This window comes from Quercus suber, unplaced genomic scaffold (genome assembly GCF_002906115.3).
Source record: "Quercus suber isolate HL8 unplaced genomic scaffold, Cork oak 2.0 scaffold_629, whole genome shotgun sequence".
NCBI classification, from domain to species: Eukaryota; Viridiplantae; Streptophyta; class Magnoliopsida; order Fagales; family Fagaceae; genus Quercus; species Quercus suber.
Genome location: NW_027070071.1, coordinates 402,303 through 411,289, shown reverse-complemented (window position 1 = coordinate 411,289; position 8,987 = coordinate 402,303). Strand labels below are relative to the sequence as shown.

At 34.7% G+C, this 8,987-nt stretch overlaps 1 pseudogene; it reads left to right on the top strand.

Annotated features, from left to right (window-relative positions):
- The first annotated feature begins 5,950 nt into the window (after positions 1–5,950).
- LOC111990278 (AAA-ATPase At3g50940-like) lies at positions 5,951–8,208 on the top strand (annotated as a pseudogene).
- The last annotated feature ends 779 nt before the right edge of the window (positions 8,209–8,987 follow it).

Genomic DNA, 8,987 nt, shown 5'->3' with positions numbered 1-8,987 from the left:
TCTCAAACATGCCCAAGCTTCATGTCTGAGTTATGTATCCGATTCTCCATAAAACCTGTGAATCTCCACTCCCCTTCCTTGTTTTTGCAAATTGTGGCATCAATATGGTTCTTTGAAAAAGTCTCTATGGTTAAATCAAACTCCTCTTTCTAGTACATCAGTAAACCCCCTGATTTATTTCTCCTAGGTGCAATAAATCTATGCTTAAACTTCAAACAATCTTGAATGAAAATTAGCCTAGTTTCATCCGTCCATGTCTAGCCTAAAAACACAACGGAGGGATCTTTTTCCCACACTTATTCTGCAAGCTGATTCTCTGTACGTTGGTTCCCAAGCCCCCGATAGTGCCAACATAAAAGACTCATTGGTTTTGGCGGGGCTGGGAACCAGCCTCTGCCAATATCTCTTTGTCACCTTTGCCAACCCAAAAAACAGTTTTCTTTTTCTTTTGTAACTCCGGCTGACCCCTAGTAGGATGTGCACTCCTCTTTGAACCCACTGCATCTTCCATGATAACATTCGTGCCTGTGGTATACCTCACTTGACGTTTCCAGGTAGCTGCATTCACTGTGTTGAGGTTTGAAGTATTGGGTAGAACAGATAATGGTGCACAGGTACTGCCTGATGGTGTTGCACATGCTTGAGTGGCCTTCATGAAAATCTCATTAATTGTCATTGATTCCAAAATATTTTCCTTACCCGTGGGAGAGTTTGATTTGGATTGAAATTCTGTTGCCATGTCAAATTTACTCAAATCTCGATTTATCTCCTATAATTTCTCTTCAAACAGCTCAACAGATTACCTGCATTTACTTCAGTCTCCACGTATGAATCCGTATGGAAAGGCATTGATTTTAACAGATTTGCCTCCTGAAAATCAAGGGATTTAATTCCTTCTTGATTTGGCGTCTCACTCCCTTGGCCTGACCTGATAATCTTCGGCACCGGACCCCCTCTTCGGATCACCACCTGTGGTTTTGCGGGCTGCTTTAGGGTGGTCGTTGTATTTGGACCTGCAGCTTTTTGTTTGTAGAAACCTGGAATAGATACTAAACTTCTTTTTAATCGTATAAACTGTAATTCTCTGATCCATGCACCATATTGTTGGGCTTCAGATCGTAATGTGCCACCACTCTCAATCCATAACTCACAATCCCGGTCAACGTGTGTAAGGCTGCCACACCAGTAGCACAGGTTTGACAACCTCTCATACTTAAAAGAGACCAAAATTTCCTTCCTATTCTCCAAAGAAACCACACGGCCTTTGCATAAAGGTTTCGAAATACCCACCTTGACTCTTACTCAAACAAAGCCATCTCCCATACTGTCACCCTCCTTTGTGTTCTTGTCTACCAAGCTAGTAGTGCCACAAATCTTTTCAACTATAGCCCCTGTTTGAAAACGAACTGGTAATTCATGTACTTGTATCCAGAAAGCCACCATATTAAAATCAATCTCTGATACATCAACCTCTTTATCATACCTATGCAAAACCATAAGGTGCTTATCAAAGCTCCATGGTTCTGTATTAAGAACTTGCTCCAAATCAGTTTGGTTATCAAATGTAAAGAGCACCACATGGTCGCTCTCTTTTGTTACCCTAAAACAGTTTTTCATCCTCCATATGGGTGTGAATGTTTTGGCAATAGCCTCCACATTCAAAGCCCTCTTAGTGAGAAACTTTGCCGCAAGGACGAACTCTGGAATTGCTTCTTCCTCTATGATACTAACTTGAGAACCCTTCACGTCCGATAGAGTAAGACAACTCCAAGACTATGCTAACTCCTCCATAAAGTTGAAAAACTAGAAACCCCTGATAGCAAAAACAAAACTCAAGAACAAACAAAAGAAAAAAGTGTTTCCCCACCCTCGAAAGAAAGGAAAACCACTAAACCTTGAATGTAAACCTATTACCTCAAGGTACAAAGACACCTTCCAAGGAAGGGATGGTTATTCTACGACCTAGGAGAAGATGGAGAGGAACCACCTTTCTCTAGCAAAGAGAAACATTTACCGGTAAGAGGCAACTTAGCTCAAGATAATGCATTTTGTTTATATTGTTATTTAGTCAATATGTTGGTACTTGAATGTGAGATTAATAGTTTAATGATTTCTTGATTGTGTACATTAAAAAATATCTAGCTGATAACATTAATAGTNAATTTTTAACCCACATATCTATATACCTTATGATATGTATGATTTATACTATAGACACCTATTTATTAGACGATTTCTGAACATTTTTAAGATGTCCATATGTGTGATATGAAATTTTTTTTACACAATATATTAAATATTAAGTATCGCTTGCCTATTATATGATAGCAACTACTATGACTTAAACAAGATAAAGTTTCTCAGTTATTTCCTTTGAACTTCCCCGTTTTCACCCTATACCAATTCTCCTTTTTACCTTCAGCGTGTTTGCATACGACAATTTTCCAAAAGAAAAAGACTTTTGTCGGTGGAAATGACTACCTCAGAGCATCTCCAACAGGGCTAGCCATCTCTAAAATTTGGAGAGAAAAGCCACTATTCACACAAAAATGGAACTCCAACAGCCTCTCTATTTCTATTTTTTTTTTTAGAGATGCTACAGTAACTCTCCAGGTCTAGAGAGCACTATAGTAATCACTGTAGCTAATGCAAACATTATTTCTCCTTAAACTAATACTGGTTGACTTAAAAAAATATTTTTTTTCTCTTTCCTTGCTTTTTCTTTCTTCTTCACTTTGTCTCTCTCTTGCTTCTCTTCAGGAAAAAACTCTCTCTTTGCTTCTCATCAGAAAACAACAGTGAAGCACAAAATCGACGGAGCTCTCTCTCACAAAACGAAAATAAAAGAACATAAAAGAAGGGGGCTGAACACTTGTGTGGAGGAAAAAAACAAGAAAAAGTAAAGAAAGAGAGAGCTTCTTGCTGTAGAGTAGATGAAGAGAAGAAAAGAAAAAAGAAAAGTGAAGGGAGCTCCAGTGGAGTAGACGAAGAGAAGAAAAGAAAAGAAAAGTAAAGTGAAGAGAAAAGAGACGAAGTGCTAGAGAACAAAAGGAAAAGTGAAGATAGAGATAAGGGAAAGGTGTGGAGGAGAAAAAAAGAGGAAAAAAGAAAAGAAAAGAAACATGTGGATGAAAAAAAAAAAGATAAGGGAAAAAAAAAAATCCTAATTGAAAAATACTACCACAATATTTTTACAATATTTTCACAATATTTTCACAATAAATTTTAAGTAACAGATTGTTATTAGTTAATATTGGCAAGTAAAAAATAATTTCAGTGGTAGGTTCAAATTAGAACTAATAACAACTTTCCACATAAATTTTGTTGTGAAAGTATTGTGTAAAATGTTGTGAACATAGCACTTCTCATTGAAAAATATTGTTGTTAAAAAAGAATAAATGATGATTAAAAAAGAATAAACAATTAATGAAGAAATAATATTTAAATGAGATAAAGATTATGATAGAGAATCTGTTAGATAGTGTATCTGAAAAAGTGGGTAGGTAAAAGCTAAATGTTACTGTTCATTCTCCAAACAGGCAAAAATTTGGAGAAGCTGCTGAAGATGCTCTCATAATTGAACGTTTGACAAAGCCGATAGCATTTATAAATGGCTCCCGTTAATGCATGCTGATGTACACATTAATTATTTATTTGTAAAAATATTTTATGAAAAATTAAAAAATTATTTTAAAAAAATTATAATTTGTGCATTTTTCTTATAAAAATTTTCCTAAAATAATTTACTAATATGTTCTTTAAGAACACATGTTAATAAAACCTTTTATATATATATATATATATGAATAATAAAATAATGAATGTTGTTGATAACTTTTTTTTAACTATATTTCTTATATGAAAGTTTTGACAAAACTTTTCTATTGGAGCATGATTTATTAACAATTGCCTTAAAGGCAACTGTTAGCGTGAATTTATATTTTTTTAGCTCTTATATATTTTGGTCCATATATTTTTTTCAAATTGTTCTCAATGTAGCTCCTATTATCATCTCGGTAATGAAAATTGCCTACATGTTAGTGAATAGTTGACACACTAAATGTTGATGTGGCTATTAAAATAATAGAAGTAAAAGAAACAAAAAAAAAATAATAAAAGAATAAAAATAAACAAAAAAATAATAATAAAGTAGATGAACAGGGGAAAAAAAATATTTACTTAAAAATTTAACTAAATTTAATCCAGGTTTCACTTCTATTTTCTAGAAGATGCAACAATAGAGAGAGTAGTGTGAAAGTCTTAAATTCTAATTATGAAAAAAAAATGAAAGAGACAAAAGGCCAAAGAAAAAAACAAAAACGTTGTATAGGGACAAGAGTAGTATTTGACTATTTTCTTTCAAACACTGCTATTTTTGTGTATCTTAAAATTCCCATTGAGCAATTTGCAGCAAACAAAACACTAAAAGACACGCACCAGCAGCTCATCTATATCAAATTAGGACTAAGCAAGGGACCCGACCCAACCAAAAACCCAACTGACCCGACTCAACCCGACATATTGATTCAATATAGTAAACAATACATGTTGCTACAAAAATATTTAAAGATAAAAGAAGAGTTGTGTTAACGAGTAAAATCCAACCAAACACAAGAGTTAAGTCTCATTTGCTTAACTGTGTAAAACTAGATGGAATCAATTACGAAACCGCGTCATTCCGGTTAGATATTTTTTTATCTCAATTTTTTTGCTCTCAGCCACGCTTTTCCTTTCACTTATCAGCTTTCACACTCATAAAGTTTCTCAATTTGCCTTTCACCTCATCGGCGTTCACACTCATATACCTGATAATGGTGGGAAGATGGAAAAGTGGAAGATAGAAATGATTTTAATTTTTCTTTTTTTTGTTTGGTTGGGAGTGGAAAAGTTGAGGGATGGAAAAAATGTGTTTGAATAAATTTACTCATATACCCTTGTTAAAGAATGATGCCTAATTAAAACAAAAAAAGTAACAAATAACCACAAAAAAGAGCAATCACCCAATTTTTTTTAAAATAATAAAAATCACATCTAGTTAAAAAATAAAAATAAAAAATAAAAAAATCATGCCTGGGCCCTAAAAAATTAAAAGGAAAAAAAGGAATAGAAAAATAAAACAAGAGGCAACGTTAGTGCCCAGAAAAAAAGAAAAAAAAAAAAAAAGAAAAAGGAACGTTACTGCCCACCAAAAAAAAAAAAAAATGCAACTCAACTAAGCCTATGCGCACTTACACATGGGCATTTTTATCAATCAAGAAAAGATGCATCTCTACTTAGTTTTTAGTTTTCTCTTTATTTTGAGGAGAAAACATTTTGGTGGGCACAAAGAGAAAACACACAGCCCTATCATTTATTTTCCTTCCTCTTCACCCAATCAAACACACTCTAAAAAAAATTTTCTTTCTCATTTTCTCTCACACTCAGGAATAGTGACGCAACTGGGCCTATAAAATGAGATGTAATAGATATAAACATGCAGAGAGTGCAAACTGTGTGAGGTGAAAGGAAAACTTTTTTTTTGCCTTGTTTAGAGTGGAGATCTTGTTACGAATATTGGTTTTACTAGGTATCTAGAAAGGTATTATTGTGTTTTTCAAATTTTATTGTCAAATTAATTTTTGGACATCAACTTAGAGCATTGCATTCTCTATTTTATTATAGTAGATTGGTCCCTCTATATTACAAGGATTTCCATGTAATGTGTTCTTGTGTGATTAATTTTCTTAGTAATTGTGTGATTTCTATTATTATTTTTTTGCTTCAAGTTATATTTAAATTTCAATTAATCCAGATATGGAGATTTATCACAACAAATTTATGACAGATGTCCTCTTTGTGAAGTATCTCAAAACTTTCATAATATTAAACAGATTGCATAAACAAAACCAAGAAATACTTCGTGTCCAAACTCCTATATTGCAGCCATCAAGCCATAAAAAAGTTGTATCACTGACCACATTCTTCACATTTTTACAGGATTTGAAAGAACAAACATACCCTCAAACCATGTCTACTTTCAGGGAGATGTTTACATCGTTGGCACCATTTTTCACTGCTGCTGTTGTGATTGTACTAAGTCCCTTTGTAAAAGAACACATACCTTCTGCAGTCAGCAATTATCTCGTCTCCATGTATCAAAAGTGGCTCTCTAGATTCTCTAAGCCCCAAGTCACTGTCGTCATTGAAGACAGAGGTAATCTCAAAATCAGCAACCAAATCTATGAAGCTGCTAGAGCCTACCTACGTACCCTGATTTCTAATTCAACAAAACCAACACGTTTCAAGGTAAACAAAGAAAGGCAAAATGAATCAACCATTGATATCATCGACAATGAAGATGTTATTGATATATTTATTGGAATTAGACTCAAATGGAAGTTACATGCTGCAAAAGATGTTCACCGTAATATTGAGAGATATTTGGAGCTTTCCTTTGATAAGGGATTCGAAAACGAAGTGCTAGAGTCTTATTTACCTGATATAGTAAAACGTTATGAGAGAATTCAAAACGACGACAACGTGGTAAAGCTTTATACCCGTAATAATGGCCTTCGTTCCGTCGGTCGTGATCTAGATGGAAAATGGATTTATGTTCTTCTTAAACATCCAATTACGTTTGAGAAGTTGGCAATGGACCCAAAGCAGAAGGAGATGCTCATAGATGATTTGGACAGGTTTCTTGGAAGGAAGGACTTATATGAGGATGTTGGCAAGACATGGAAGCGTGGGTATTTGCTTTATGGCCCACCGGGTACCGGCAAATCAAGCTTGATTGCTGCCATGGCTAATTACCTCAAGTTTGACATCTATGATTTGAACCTTTCCGGTCAGCTTACAGATTAAAGCTTGAGAAGTATATTGCTCTCAACAACTAATCGTTCAATGTTGGTAATTGAGGATATAGATTGCGGTGCAGAGTTGGATCATCACAGGAGACAATATGACTCAGTTAGCATTCTTTATTCTCATAAAATCTTGTTTTAATTAGCTCTATATATTTAGAGTCAACTATTGTCGTTCTAGTTAGATAATTATACACTTTAGGCAGTTTTTGTGTTAATCTTACGTGGATTTAATCGGATAAGTGTGTGATTTTTGTGAATATGTACTGACTCTGACATTCGATGTTTATTAAATTGAAATGGACTATAAATGAGTGCAGTGAGTTTCAATATCAACTTTTTTTAGGTGAGCGAGCCGGTTACCGTTAGATTTGGCAATAATTTTAATGAGATATTTTGCTCAATGAGTCCAATTAGATTTTTATCCTGGTGAAGATTTTTCCTATTATCGGATACAAGTATTTTTCAACATAAAATTAGAAAAGAAATGGGAATAAGACAGCCTACTAATCATCTTTCCTAAACCCCTATGAAGTGAGTTTTGTTTATTGTTAATAATTAACTTTTACAGAGTACATATGTGCACTATGTCCACAACAATTACCAGTTTTACACTAGGTGATGTAAATACCATTATCTAATGCACTTCATCTAACAATATTACTTTCATGGGGTTTTTTTTTTTTTATTTTTTTTTTTTTTTTTTTTTTTTTTTTTTTTTTTTTTTTTTTTTTTTTTTTTTTTTTTTTTTCAGTTCACACTATCGGGTTTATTGAACATCATAGATGGATTATGGTCGAGTTGTGGAGAAGAGCGAATTATTGTGTTCACCACCAATGATAAGGACAAGCTTGATCCCGCTTTGTTGCGCCCAGGCCGCATGGATGTACACGTGCACATGTCATATTGCACCATAGATGGGTTCAAGTTGTTGGCTACTGATTATCTTAAAATCGAAGGTGACCACCAACTCTATAGGCAGATTGAAGGTTTGTTGAAGAATGTAGAGGTTACCCCAGCTGAAATTGCAGAGGAACTTTTGAAGAGTGATGGTACTGATGTTGTTCTCCGAGGAGTTGTCAAATTTCTCGCGCAAAAAGAACGTGAGAAAGCAAAGGCTGCAGAGTTAAACGAACGTTTAAAGGAACGTTTGAAGAGTGCTGATATAGATGTTGATGCTAAAGGACTTGTCAAATATCTCAAGCAGAAAAAAGTTGAGAATGCGAAGGCCAAAGAGGCAGAGCAACTTTTGAACAGTGGTGATACTGATGCTGATGTTGAAGGACTTGTCAAATTTTTCAAGCAAAAAAAAATTGAGGAAGCAAAGGCTGCAGAGGCAAAGCGTAAAAATCCAAAAGAATCTTAACTGATGGGTAATTTCAAAAGAGATGGTTCGTGTTCTCAAGGAATTAGTAATCTTCCCAAGCCATTCTAGCACTTGTCAAATCGCATTTGAGTTTTTCGTCTTGGTGACCCTGAGTGACTCCCTGCTGGTGGTGATCCTTATCTGTTCCTCCCCTCATTTCTGAGTTTTTCTTCTCTTTGTGAAATAATATGTATCGTATCAATGTGTGGGTGTGCACTGCTGTAAATCTGATTATGTACTTGCGCAAATTGTGTGACTGTTTGTGGGAGATGTTGTTGTTTTAAAAAAGAATTACATGTTTGTTGAAGGGATATTTTGCATTACGCTTTTTATGTGCGCTGCTATTTGCTTCTGATCACTTTATTTTTATTGCTGGTAATGTTGACTCACACTCTTAATCTCCTATCCCTGCCTTTGCTGTTTGGTACCTGTGATTGTTTTTGTTGTTGTGGTCACGTTTTTGAAAGTGTTGCTGTGAGTTTCTTATTCTCTGTGGGTTTTCTGTGTTTGAGATCTGTGGGGCTTCTTTCTGTGTTAGTGGTTTCGATGGATGATGAGGGAGAGGGCAGAGAGTGATTTTTACAAAAATGGAGGATATATAGTTTTAGTTTGTGTTACAGCCCTACTCTTATTCTGTTACGGCCATACCACCATTGAGTGTTCATATTTAATTGATACTAAAGCATTTAATGCTTTCGCAAATTTCTGCCACCTTTTGAGTGTTGGTGGCATCGGGAGATGCTTTGGTACTTATTTCAGTCTTTGGAGGTTATTTTCCG